General features: G+C 58.3%; 5 non-coding genes and 1 pseudogene across 5 annotated transcripts; all 6 read left to right on the forward strand.

Moving 5' to 3' along the window:
* Positions 1 to 1,312: 1,312 nt before the first annotated feature.
* LOC143417706 (5S ribosomal RNA) lies at positions 1,313 to 1,431 on the forward strand. Its single transcript, XR_013097854.1, has one exon. It is a non-coding gene; the product is annotated as a 5S ribosomal RNA (ribosomal RNA).
* Positions 1,432 to 3,751: 2,320 nt separating this feature from the next.
* Positions 3,752 to 3,870, forward strand: LOC143417707 (5S ribosomal RNA). The gene has a single exon (XR_013097855.1). It is a non-coding gene; the product is annotated as a 5S ribosomal RNA (ribosomal RNA).
* Positions 3,871 to 5,909: 2,039 nt separating this feature from the next.
* On the forward strand, positions 5,910 to 6,028 carry LOC143417546 (5S ribosomal RNA; annotated as a pseudogene).
* Positions 6,029 to 7,911: 1,883 nt separating this feature from the next.
* LOC143417932 (5S ribosomal RNA) lies at positions 7,912 to 8,030 on the forward strand. Its single transcript, XR_013098080.1, has one exon. It is a non-coding gene; the product is annotated as a 5S ribosomal RNA (ribosomal RNA).
* A 1,292-nt stretch (positions 8,031 to 9,322) lies between these two features.
* On the forward strand, positions 9,323 to 9,441 carry LOC143417708 (5S ribosomal RNA). The gene has a single exon (XR_013097856.1). It is a non-coding gene; the product is annotated as a 5S ribosomal RNA (ribosomal RNA).
* A 2,563-nt stretch (positions 9,442 to 12,004) lies between these two features.
* LOC143417377 (5S ribosomal RNA) lies at positions 12,005 to 12,123 on the forward strand. The gene has a single exon (XR_013097598.1). It is a non-coding gene; the product is annotated as a 5S ribosomal RNA (ribosomal RNA).
* Positions 12,124 to 14,129: the final 2,006 nt, after the last annotated feature.

The following is a 14,129-nucleotide window of genomic DNA, read 5'->3' on the forward strand; positions in this document are numbered from 1 at the left end:
GGCTGAGGCCACCTACACCACACCAGGGCCTGAGTGACCGGCTGCGGCCACTTACACCACATCAGGGCCTGTGGCTGCTGGCTGAGGCCACTTACACCACACCAGGGCCTGTGGCTGCTGGCTGAGGCCACTTACACCACACCAGGGCATTAGTTGCTATTGAGGCCACTTACACCACACCAGGGCCTGTGGCTGCTGGATGAGGCGACTTACACCACACCAAGGCCTGTGGCTGCTGGCTGAGGCCACTTACACCACACCAGGGCCTTAGTTGCTATTGAGGCCACTTACACCACACCAGGGCCTGTGGCTGCTGGCTGAGGCCACATACACCACACCACGGCCTTATTTGCTTCTGAGGCCACTTACACCACACCAGGGCCTGTGGCTGCTGGCTGAGGCCACTTACACCACACCAGGGCCTGTGGCTGCTGGCTGAGGCCACCTACACCACACCAGGGCCTTAGTTGCTATTGAGGCCAATTACACCACACCAGGGTCTGTGGCTCTTGCTCAGGCCACTTACACCACACCAGGGCCTGTGGCTGCTGGCTGAGGCCACTTACACCACACCAGGGCATTAGTTGCTATTGAGGCCAATTACACCACACCAGGGTCTGTGGCTCTTGCTCAGGCCACTTACACCACACCAGGGCCTGTGGCACTGGCTGAGGCCACTTACACCACACCAGGGCCTGTGGCTCTGGCTGAGGCCACTTACACCACACCAGGGCCTTAGTTGCTATTGAGGCCACTTACACCACACCATGGCCTGTGGCTCTGGCTGAGGCCACTTACACCACACCACGGCCTTATTTGCTTCTGAGGCCACTTACACCACACCAGGGCCTGTGGCTCTGGCTGAGGCCACTTACACCACACCAGGGCCTTAGTTGCTATTGAGGCCACTTACACCACACCAGGGCCTGTGGCTGCTGGCTGAGGCCACTTACACCACACCAGTGCCTGTGGCTTCTGGCTGAGGCCACTTACACCACACCAGGGCCTGTGGCTCTTGCTCAGGCCACTCACATCACACCAGGCCCTGCGCTTCTGGCCGAGGCCATCTTCACCAAACCAGGCCCTGTGCTGCTAGCTGTGGCCATGTACAACACACCAGGCCCTGTGCTGGTTCCTGAGGCCATCTTCAACAATCCAGGGCCTGTGCTGTTGGATAAATGCTAAACTGAGCCTTTGGGTTAGGGTATTATGCAAACATGCAGGTATGGTTATAGGATTGTCTTCGTAACTTCAGGTACTTGCCACCTAATCAGTTGAATCCATAAATTGAGACATTGTGCTGGGGCCAGCAGCTTACGGCCATACCACCCTGAGCACGCCCGACCTCGTCTGATCTCGGAAGCTAAGCAGGGCTGGGCTTGGTTAGTACTTGGATGGGAGACTGCCTGGGAATACCTGGTGCTGTAAGCCTTTCATTTTCATGTCATTGAACCGCTTTTGATCCAGAGAATGGGGTGTATTAAAAGACCAAAAGCAGCTGCCCATTAATGAGGGCACATTAACGACATTGCTTTTGGCTGTTTTCCAATGTCTTGTGCTGCTAGCTGATGCCACCTACACCACACCAGGGACTGAGTGACCGGCTGGGGCCACTTACACCACATCAGGGCCTGTGGCTGCTGGCTGAGGCCACTTACACCACACTAGGGCCTGTGGCTGCTGGCTGAGGCCACCTACACCACACCAGGGCCTTAGTTGCTATTGAGGCCAATTACACCACACCAGGGTCTGTGGCTCTTGCTCAGGCCACTTACACCACACCAGGGCCTGTGGCTGCTGGCTGAGGCCACTTACACCACACCAGGGCATTAGTTGCTATTGAGGCCACTTACACCACACCAGGGCCTGTGGCACTGGCTGAGGCCACTTACACCACACCAGGGCCTGTGGCTGCTGGCTGAGGCCACTTACACCACACCAGGGCCTGTGGCTGCTGGCTGAGGCCACTTACACCACACCAGGGCATTAGTTGCTATTGAGGCCAATTACACCACACCAGGGTCTGTGGCTCTTGCTCAGGCCACTTACACCACACCAGGGCCTGTGGCTGCTGGCTGAGGCCACTTACACCACACCAGGGCATTAGTTGCTATTGAGGCCACTTACACCACACCAGGGCCTGTGGCTGCTGGCTGAGGCCACCTACACCACACCAGGGCATTAGTTGCTATTGAGGCCACTTACACCACACCAGGGCCTGTGCCTCTTGCTCAGGCCACTTACACCACACCAGGGCCTGTGGCTGCTGGCTGAGGCCACTTACACCACACCAGGGCCTGTTGCTGCTGGCTGAGGCCACTTACACCACACCAGGGCCTGTGGCTGCTGGCTGAGGGCACTTACACCACACCAGTGCCTGTGGCTGCTGGCTGAGGCCACTTACACCACACCAGGGCATTAGTTGCTATTGAGGCCCCTTACACCACACCAGGGCCTGTGGCTTCTGGCTGAGGCCACTTACACCACACCAGGGCCTGTGGCTGCTGGCTCAGGCCACTTACACCACACCAGGGCCTGTGGCTGCTGGCTGAGGCCACTTACACCACACCAGGGCCTGTGGCACTGGCTGAGGCCACTTACACCACACCAGTGCCTGTGGCTTCTGGCTGAGGCCACTTACACCACACCAGGGCCTGTGGCTGCTGGCTCAGGCCACTTACACCACACCAGGGCCTGTGGCTGCTGGCTGAGGCCACTTACACCACACCAGGGCCTGTGGCTGCTGGCTGAGGCCACTTACACCACACCAGTGCCTGTGGCTGCTGGCTGAGGCCACTTACACCACACCAGGGCATTAGTTGCTATTGAGGCCCCTTACACCACACCAGGGCCTGTGGCACTGGCTGAGGCCACTTACACCACACCAGGGCCTGTGGCTGCTGGCTGAGGCCACTTACACCACACCAGGGCCTGTGGCTGCTGGCTGAGGGCACTTACACCACACCAGTGCCTGTGGCTCTTGCTCAGGCCACTTACACCACACCAGGGCATTAGTTGCTATTGAGGCCCCTTACACCACACCAGGGCCTGTGGCACTGGCTGAGGCCACTTACACCACACCAGGGCCTGTGGCTGCTGGCTGAGGCCACCTACACCACAGCAGGGCATTAGTTGCTATTGAGGCCCCTTACACCACACCAGGGCCTGTGGCACTGGCTGAGGCCACTTACACCACACCAGGGCCTGTGGCTGCTGGCTGAGGCCACTTACACCACACCAGGGCCTGTGGCTGCTGGCTGAGGTCACTTACACCACACCAGGGCCTGTGGCTGCTGGCTGAGGGCACTTACACCACACCAGTGCCTGTGGCTTCTGGCTGAGGCCACTTACACCACACCAGGGCCTGTGGCTGCTGGCTCAGGCCACTTACACCACACCAGGGCCTGTGGCTTCTGGCTGAGGCCACCTACACCACACCAGGGCCTGTGGCTGCTGGCTGAGGCCACTCACACCACACCAGGCCCTGCGCTTCTGGCCGAGGCCATCTTCACCAAACCAGGCCCTGTGCTGCTAGCTGTGGCCATGTACAACACACCAGGCCCGGTGCTGGTTCCTGAGGCCATCTTCAACAATCCAGGGCCTGTGCTGTTAGATAAATGCTAAACTGAGCCTTTGGGTTAGGGTATTATGCAAACATGCAGGTATGGTTAAAGGATTGTCTTCGTAACTTCAGGTACTTGCCACCTAATCAGTTGAATCCATAAATTGAGACATTGTGCTGGGGCCAGCAGCTTACGGCCATACCACCCTGAGCACGCCCGACCTCGTCTGATCTCGGAAGCTAAGCAGGGCTGGGCTTGGTTAGTACTTGGATGGGAGACTGCCTGGGAATACCTGGTGCTGTAAGCCTTTCATTTTCATGTCATTGAACCGCTTTTGATCCAGAGAAGGGGTGTATTAAAAGACCAAAAGCAGCTGCCCATTAATGAGGGCACATTAACGACATTGCTTTTGGCTGTTTTCCAATGTCTTGTGCTGCTAGCTGATGCCACCTACACCACACCAGGGCCTGAGTGACCGGCTGGGGCCACTTACACCACATCAGGGCCTGTGGCTGCTGGCTGAGGCCACTTACACCACACCAGGGCCTGTGGCTGCTGGCTGAGGCCACTTACACCACACCAGGGCATTAGTTGCTATTGAGGCCAATTACACCACACCAGGGTCTGTGGCACTGGCTGAGGCCACTTACACCACACCAGGGCCTGTGGCTGCTGGCTGAGGCCACTTACACCACACCAGGGCCTGTGGCTGCTGGCTGAGGTCACTTACACCACACCAGGGCATTAGTTGCTATTGAGGCCCCTTACACCACACCAGTGCCTGTGGCTTCTGGCTGAGGCCACTTACACCACACCAGGGCCTGTGGCTCTTGCTCAGGCCACTTACACCACACCAGGGCCTGTGGCTGCTGGCTGAGGCCACTTACACCACACCAGGGCCTGTGGCTGCTGGCTGAGGCCACTTACACCACACCAGGGCATTAGTTGCTATTGAGGCCACTTACACCACACCAGGGCCTGTGGCTGCTGGCTGAGGCCACTTACACCACATCAGGGCCTGTGGCTGCTGGATGAGGCGACTTACACCACACCAAGGGCCTGTGGCTGCTGGCTGAGGCCACCCACACCACACCAGGGCCTGTGGCTGCTGGCTGAGGCCACTTACACCACACCAGGGCCAGTGGCTCTTGCTCAGGCCACTCATATCACACCAGACCCTGTGGCTCTGGCTGAGGCCACTTACACCACACCAGGGCCTGTGGCTCTGGCTGAGGCCACTTACACCACATCAGGGCCGGTGGCTGCTGGATGAGGCGACTTACACCACACCAAGGGCCTGTGGCTGCTGGCTGAGGCCACCCACACCACACCAGGGCCTGTGGCTGCTGGCTGAGGCCACTTACACCACACCAAGGGCCTGTGGCTGCTGGCTGAGGCCACATACACCACACCACGGCCTTATTTGCTTCTGAGGCCACTTACACCACACCAGGGCCTTAGTTGCTATTGAGGCCAATTACACCACACCAGGGCCTGTTGCTCTTGCTCAGGCCACTTACACCACACCAGGGCCTGAGTGACCGGCTGGGGCCACTTACACCACATCAGGCCCTATGGTTGCTGGCTGAGGCCACTTACACCACACCAGGGCCTGTGGCTGCTGGCTGAGGCCACCTACACCACACCAGGGCATTAGTTGCTATTGAGGCCAATTACACCACACCAGGGTCTGTGGCTCTTGCTCAGGCCACTTACACCACACCAGGGCCTGTGGCTGCTGGATGAGGCGACTTACACCACACCAAGGCCTGTGGCTGCTGGATGAGGCCACTTACACCACACCAGGGCCTTAGTTGCTATTGAGGCCACTTACACCACACCAGGGCCTGTGGCTCTGGCTGAGGCCACTTACACCACACCACGGCCTTATTTGCTTCTGAGGCCACTTACACCACACCAGGGCCTTAGTTGCTATTGAGGCCAATTACACCACACCAGGGCCTGTGGCTCTTGCTCAGGCCACTTACACCACACCAGGGCCTGTGGCTCTTGCTCAGGCCACTTACTCCACACCAGGGCCTGTGGCTCTTGCTCAGGCCACTCATATCACACCAGGCCCTGTGCTTCTGGCCGAGGCCATCTTCACCAAACCAGGCCCTGTGCTGCTAGCTGTGACCATGTACAACACACCAGGCCCTGTTCTGGTTCCTGAGGCCATCTTCAACAATCCAGGGCCTGTGCTGTTGGATAAATGCTAAACTGAGCCTTTGGGTTAGGGTATTATGCAAACATGCAGGTATGGTTATAGGATTGTCTTCGTAACTCCAGGTACTTGCCACCTAATCACTTGAATCCATAAATTGAGACATTGTGCTGTGGCCAGCAGCTTACGGCCATACCACCCTGAGCATGCCCGACCACGTCTGATCTCGGAAGCTAAGCAGGGCTGTGCTTGGTTAGTACTTGGATGGGAGACTTCCTTGGAATACCTGGTGCTGTAAGCCTTTCATTTTCATGTCTTTGAACCGCTTTTGATCCAGAGAAGGGGTGTATTAAAAGACCAAAAGCAGCTGCCCATTAATGAGGGCACATTAACGACATTGCTTTTGGCTGTTTTCCAATGTCTTGTGCTGCTAGCTGATGCCACCTACACCACACCAGGGCCTGAGTGACCGGCTGGGGCCACTTACACCACATCAGGGCCTGTGGCTGCTGGCTGAGGCCACGTACACCACACAGGGCCTGTGGCTGCTGGCTGAGGCCACTTACACCACACCAGTGCCTGTGGCTCTTGCTCAGGCCACTTACACCACACCAGGGAATTAGTTGCTATTGAGGCCACTTACACCACACCAGGGCCTGTGGCTGCTGGCTGAGGCCACCTACACCACACCAGGGAATTAGTTGCTATTGAGGCCACTTACACCACACCAGGGTCTGTGGCTCTTGCTCAGGCCACTTACACCACACCAGGGCCTGTGGCACTGGCTGAGGCCACTTACACCACACCAGGGCCTGTGGCTCTGGCTGAGGCCACTTACACCACACCAGGGCCTGTGGCTGCTGGCTGAGACGACTTACACCACACCAGTGCCTGTGGCTGCTGGCTGAGGCCACTTACACCACACCAGGGCATTAGTTGCTATTGAGGCCACTTACACCACACCAGGGCCTGTGGCACTGGCTGAGGCCACTTACACCACACCAGGGCCTGTGGCTGCTGGCTGAGGCCACCTACACCACACCAGGGCATTAGTTGCTATTGAGGCCAATTACACCACACCAGGGTCTGTGACTCTTGCTCAGGCCACTTACACCACACCAGGGCCTGTGGCTGCTGGCTGAGGCCACTTACACCACACCAGGGCCTGTGGCTGCTGGCTGAGGCCACTTACACCACACCAGGGCCTGTGGCTGCTGGCTGAGGCCACTTACACCACAACAGGGCCTGTGGCTGCTGGCTGAGGTCACTTACACCACACCAGGGCCTGTGGCTGCTGGCTGAGGGCACTTACACCACACCAGTGCCTGTGGCTTCTGGCTGAGGCCACTTACACCACACCAGGGCCTGTGGCTGCTGGCTCAGGCCACTTACACCACACCAGGGCCTGTGGCTGCTGGCTGAGGCCACTTACACCACACCAGGGCCTGTGGCTGCTGGCTGAGGCCACTTACACCACACCAGTGCCTGTGGCTGCTGGCTGAGGCCACTTACACCACACCAGGGCATTAGTTGCTATTGAGGCCCCTTACACCACACCAGGGCCTGTGGCTGCTGGCTGAGGCCACCTACACCACACCAGGGCATTAGTTGCTATTGAGGCCAATTACACCACACCAGGGTCTGTGGCTCTTGCTCAGGCCACTTACACCACACCAGGGCCTGTGGCACTGGCTGAGGCCACTTACACTACACCAGGGCCTGTGGCTCTGGCTGAGGCCACTTACACCACACCAGGGCCTGTGGCTGCTGGCTGAGGCCACTTACACCACACCAGGGCCTGTGGCTGCTGGCTGAGGCCACTTACACCACACCAGTGCCTGTGGCTTCTGGCTGAGGCCACTTACACCACACCAGGGCCTGTGGCTCTTGCTCAGGCCACTCACATCACACCAGGCCCTGCGCTTCTGGCCGAGGCCATCTTCACCAAACCAGGCCCTGTGCTGCTAGCTGTGGCCATGTACAACACACCAGGCCCTGTGCTGGTTCCTGAGGCCATCTTCAACAATCCATGGCCTGTGCTGTTAGATAAATGCTAAACTGAGCCTTTGGGTTAGGGTATTATGCAAACATGCAGGTATGGTTAAAGGATTGTCTTCGTAACTTCAGGTACTTGCCACCTAATCAGTTGAATCCATAAATTGAGACATTGTGCTGGGGCCAGCAGCTTACGGCCATACCACCCTGAGCACGCCCGACCTCGTCTGATCTCGGAAGCTAAGCAGGGCTGGGCTTGGTTTGTACTTGGATGGGAGACTACCTGGGAATACCTGGTGCTGTAAGCCTTTCATTTTCATGTCATTGAACCGCTTTTGATCCAGAGAAGGGGTGTATTAAAAGACCAAAAGCAGCTGCCCATTAATGATGGCACATTAACGACATTGCTTTTGGCTGTTTTACAATGTCTTGTGCTGCTAGCTGATGCCACCTACACCACACCAGGGCCTGAGTGACCGGCTGGGGCCACTTACACCACACCAGGGCCTGTGGCTGCTGGCTGAGGCCACTTACACCACACCAGGGCATTAGTTGCTATTGAGGCCAATTACACCACACCAGGGTCTGTGGCTCTTGCTCAGGCCACTTACACCACACCAGGGCCTGTGGCACTGGCTGAGGCCACTTACACCGCACCAGGGCCTGTGGCTGCTGGCTGAGGCCACCTACACCACACCAGGGCATTAGTTGCTATTGAGGCCAATTACACCACACCAGGGTCTGTGACTCTTGCTCAGGCCACTTACACCACACCAGGGCCTGTGGCACTGGCTGAGGCCACTTACACCACACCAGGGCCTGTGGCTGCTGGCTGAGGCCACTTACACCACACCAGGGCCTGTGGCTGCTGGCTGAGGTCACTTACACCACACCAGGGCCTGTGGCTGCTGGCTGAGGGCACTTACACCACACCAGTGCCTGTGGCTTCTGGCTGAGGCTACTTACACCACACCAGGGCCTGTGGCTCTTGCTCAGGCCACTTACACCACACCAGGGCCTGTGCTGCTGGCTGAGGCCACTTACACCACACCAGGGCCTGTGGCTGCTGGCTGAGGCCACTTACACCACACCAGGGCCTGTGGCTGCTGGCTGAGGGCACTTACACCACACCAGTGCCTGTGGCTGCTGGCTGAGGCCACTTACACCACACCAGGGCATTAGTTGCTATTGAGGCCCCTTACACCACACCATGGCCTGTGGCACTGGCTGAGGCCACTTACACCACACCAGGGCCTGTGGCTGCTGGCTGAGGCCACCTACACCACACCAGGGCATTAGTTGCTATTGAGGCCACTTACACCACACCAGTGCCTGTGGCTTCTGGCTCAGGCCACTCACATCACACCAGGCCCTGTGCTGCTAGCTGTGGCCATGTACAACACACCAGGCCCTGTGCTGGTTCCTGAGGCCATCTTCAACAATCCAGGGCCTGTGCTGTTAGATAAATGCTAAACTGAGCCTTTGGGTTAGGGTATTATGCAAACATGCAGGTATGGTTAAAGGATTGTCTTCGTAACTTCAGGTACTTGCCACCTAATCAGTTGAATCCATAAATTGAGACATTGTGCTGGGGCCAGCAGCTTACGGCCATACCACCCTGAGCACGCCCGACCTCGTCTGATCTCGGAAGCTAAGCAGGGCTGGGCTTGGTTAGTACTTGGATGGGAGACTGCCTGGGAATACCTGGTGCTGTAAGCCTTTCATTTTCATGCCATTGAACCGCTTTTGATCCAGATAAGGGGTGTATTAAAAGACCAAAAGCAGCTGCCCATTAATGAGGGCACATTAACGACATTGCTTTTGGCTGTTTTCCAATGTCTTGTGCTGCTAGCTGATGCCACCTACACCACACCAGGGCCTGAGTGACCAGCTGGGGCCACTTACACCACATCAGGGCCTGTGGCTGCTGGCTGAGGCCACTTACACCACACCAGGGCCTGTGGCTGCTGGCTGAGGCCACCTACACCACACCAGGGCATTATTTGCTATTGAGGCCAATTACACCACACCAGGGTCTGTGACTCTTGCTCAGGCCACTTACACCACACCAGGGCCTGTGGCACTGGCTGAGGCCACTTACACCACACCTGGGCCTGTGGCTGCTGGCTGAGGCCACTTACACCACACCAGGGCCTGTGGCTGCTGGCTGAGGTCACTTACACCACACCAGTGCCTGTGGCTGCTGGCTGAGGGCACTTACACCACACCAGTGCCTGTGGCTTCTGGCTGAGGCCACTTACACCACACCAGGGCCTGTGGCTGCTGGCTGAGGCCACTTACACCACACCAGGGCCTGTGGCTGCTGGCTGAGGTCACTTACACCACACCAGTGCCTGTGGCTGCTGGCTGAGGCCACTTACACCACACCAGGGCATTAGTTGCTATTGAGGCCAATTACACCACACCAGGGTCTGTGGCTCTTGCTCAGGCCACTTACACCACACCAGGGCCTGTGGCTCTGGCTGAGGCCACTTACACCACACCAGGGCCTGTGGCTGCTGGCTGAGGCCATTTACACCACACCAGGGCCTGTGGCTGCTGGCTGAGGCCACTTACACCACACCATGGCCTGTGGCTCTGGCTGAGGCCACTTACACCACACCAGGGCCTGTGGCTGCTGGCTGAGGCCATTTACACCACACCAGGGCCTGTGGCTGCTGGCTGAGGCCACTTACACCACACCAGGGACTGTGGCTGCTGGCTGAGGCCACTTACACCACACCAGTGCCTGTGGCTTCTGGCTGAGGCCACTTACACCACACCAGGGCCTGTGGCTCTTGCTCAGGCCACTTACACCACACCAGGGCCTGTGGCTGCTTCCTGAGGCCACTTACACCACACCAGGGCATTAGTTGCTATTGAGGCCAATTACACCACACCAGGGTCTGTGACTCTTGCTCAGGCCACTTACACCACACCAGGGCCTGTGGCACTGGCTGAGGCCACTTACACCACACCAGGGCCTGTGGCTGCTGGCTGAGGTCACTTACACCACACCAGTGCCTGTGGCTGCTGGCTGAGGGCACTTACACCACACCAGTGCCTGTGGCTTTTGGCTGAGGCCACTTACACCACACCAGGGCCTGTGGCTGCTGGCTGAGGCCACTTACACCACACCAGGGCCTGTGGCTGCTGGCTGAGGTCACTTACACCACACCAGTGCCTGTGGCTTCTGGCTGAGGCCACTTACACCACACCAGGGCCTGTGGCTCTTGCTCAGGCCACTTACACCACACCAGGGCCTGTGGCTGCTGGCTGAGGCCACTTACACCACACCAGGGCCTGTGGCTGCTGGCTGAGGCCACTTACACCACACCAGGGCATTAGTTGCTATTGAGGCCCCTTACACCACACCAGGGCCTGTGGCACTGGCTGAGGCCACTTACACCACACCAGGGCCTGTGGCTGCTGGCTGAGGCCACCTACACCACACCAGGGCATTAGTTGCTATTGAGGCCAATTACACCACACCAGGGTCTGTGACTCTTGCTCAGGCCACTTACACCACACCAGGGCCTGTGGCACTGGCTGAGGCCACTTACACCACACCAGGGCCTGTGGCTGCTGGCTGAGGCCACTTACACCACACCAGGGCCTGTGGCTGCTGGCTGAGGTCACTTACACCACACCAGGGCCTGTGGCTGCTGGCTGAGGGCACTTACACCACACCAGTGCCTGTGGCTTCTGGCTGAGGCCACTTACACCACACCAGGGCCTGTGGCAGCTGGCTCAGGCCCCTTACACCACACCAGGGCCTGTGGCTGCTGGCTGAGGCCACTTACACCACACCAGGGCCTGTGGCTGTTGGCTGAGGTCACTTACACCACACCAGGGCCTGTGGCTGCTGGCTGAGGCCACTTACACCACACCAGGGACTGTGGCTGCTGGCTGAGGCCACTTACACCACACCAGTGCCTGTGGCTTCTGGCTGAGGCCACTTACACCACACCAGGGCCTGTGGCTCTTGCTCAGGCCACTCACATCACACCAGGCCCTGCGCTTCTGGCCGAGGCCATCTTCACCAAACCAGGCCCTGTGCTGCTAGCTGTGGCCATGTACAACACACCAGGCCCTGTGCTGGTTCCTGAGGCCATCTTCAACAATCCAGGGCCTGTGCTGTTAGATAAATGCTAAACTGAGCCTTTGGGTTAGGGTATTATGCAAACATGCAGGTATGGTTAAAGGATTGTCTTCGTAACTTCAGGTACTTGCCACCTAATCAGTTGAATCCATAAATTGAGACATTGTGCTGGGGCCAGCAGCTTACGGCCATACCACCCTGAGCATGCCCGACCTCGTCTGATCTCGGAAGCTAAGCAGGGCTGGGTTTGGTTAGTACTTGGATGGGAGACTACCTGGGAATACCTGGTGCTGTAAGCCTTTCATTTTCATGTCATTGAACCGCTTTTGATCCAGAGAAGGGGTGTATTAAAAGACCAAAAGCAGCTGCCCATTAATGAGGGCACATTAACGACATTGCTTTTGGCTGTTTTCCAATGTATTGTGCTGCTAGCTGATGCCACCTACACCACACCAGGGCCTGAGTGACCGGCTGGGGCCACTTACACCACATCAGGGCCTGTGGCTGCTGGCTGAGGCCACTTACACCACACCAGGGCCTGTGGCTGCTGGCTGAGGCCACTTACACCACACCAGGGCATTAGTTGCTATTGAGGCCAATTACACCACACCAGGGTCTGTGGCTCTTGCTCAGGCCACTTACACCACATCAGGGCCTGTGGCACTGGCTGAGGCCACTTACACCACACCAGGGCCTGTGGCTGCTGGCTGAGGCCACCTACACCACACCAGGGCATTAGTTGCTATTGAGGCCAATTACACCACACCAGGGTCTGTGACTCTTGCTCAGGCCACTTACACCACACCAGGGCCTGTGGCTGCTGGCTGAGGCCACTTACACCACACCAGGGCCTGTGGCTGCTGGCTGAGGCCACTTACACCACACCAGGGCCTGTGGCTGCTGGCTGAGGTCACTTACACCACACCAGTGCCTGTGGCTGCTGGCTGAGGGCACTTACACCACACCAGTGCCTGTGGCTTCTGGCTGAGGCCACTTACACCACACCAGGGCCTGTGGCTGCTGGCTGAGGCCACTTACACCACACCAGGGCCTGTGGCTGCTGGCTGAGGTCACTTACACCACACCAGTGCCTGTGGCTGCTGGCTGAGGGCACTTACACCACACCAGTGCCTGTGGCTTCTGGCTGAGGCCACTTACACCACACCAGGGCCTGTGGCTCTTGCTCAGGCCACTTACACCACACCAGGGCCTGTGGCTGCTGGCTGAGGCCACTTACACCACACCAGGGCCTGTGGCTGCTGGCTGAGGGCACTTACACCACACCAGTGCCTGTGGCTGCTGGCTGAGGCCACTTACACCACACCAGGGCATTAGTTGCTATTGAGGCCCCTTACACCACACCAGGGCCTGTGGCTGCTGGCTGAGGCCACCTACACCACACCAGGGCATTAGTTGCTATTGAGGCCCCTTACACCACACCAGGGCCTGTGGCTGCTGGCTGAGGCCACTTACACCACACCAGGGCCTGTGGCTGCTGGCTGAGGCCACTTACACCACACCAGGGCATTAGTTGCTATTGAGGCCAATTACACCACACCAGGGTCTGTGGCTCTTGCTCAGGCCACTTACACCACACCAGGGCCTGTGGCACTGGCTGAGGCCACTTACACCACACCAGGGCCTGTGGCTCTGGCTGAGGCCACTTACACCACACCAGGGCCTTACTTGCTATTGAGGCCACTTACACCACACCAGGGCCTGTGGCTCTGGCTGAGGCCACTTACACCACACCACGGCCTTATTTGCTTCTGAGGCCACTTACACCACACCAGGGCCTGTGGCTGCTGGCTGAGGCCACATACACCACACCAGGGCCTTAGTTGCTATTGAGGCCAATTACACCACACCAGGGCCTGTGGCACTGGCTGAGGCCACTTACACCACATCAGGGCCTGTGGCTGCTGGCTGAGGCCACTTACACCACACCAGGGTCTGTGGCTGCTGGCTGAGGCCACTTACACCACACCAGGGCCTGTGGCTGCTGGCTGAGGCCACCTACACCACACCAGGGCCTTAGTTGCTATTGAGGCCAAATACACCACACCAGGGTCTGTGGCTCTTGGTCAGGCCACTTACACCACACCAGGGCCTGTGGCTGCTGGCTGAGGCCACTTACACCACATCAGGGCATTAGTTGCTATTGAGGCCACTTACACCACACCAGGGCCTGTGGCTGCTGGCTGAGGCCACCTACACCACACCAGGGCATTAGTTGCTATTGAGGCCAATTACACCACACCAGGGCCTCTGGCACTGGCTGAGGCCACTTACACCACACCAGGGC

This window comes from Maylandia zebra, linkage group LG3 (genome assembly GCF_041146795.1).
Source record: "Maylandia zebra isolate NMK-2024a linkage group LG3, Mzebra_GT3a, whole genome shotgun sequence".
In the NCBI taxonomy this organism is placed as follows: Eukaryota; Metazoa; Chordata; class Actinopteri; order Cichliformes; family Cichlidae; genus Maylandia; species Maylandia zebra.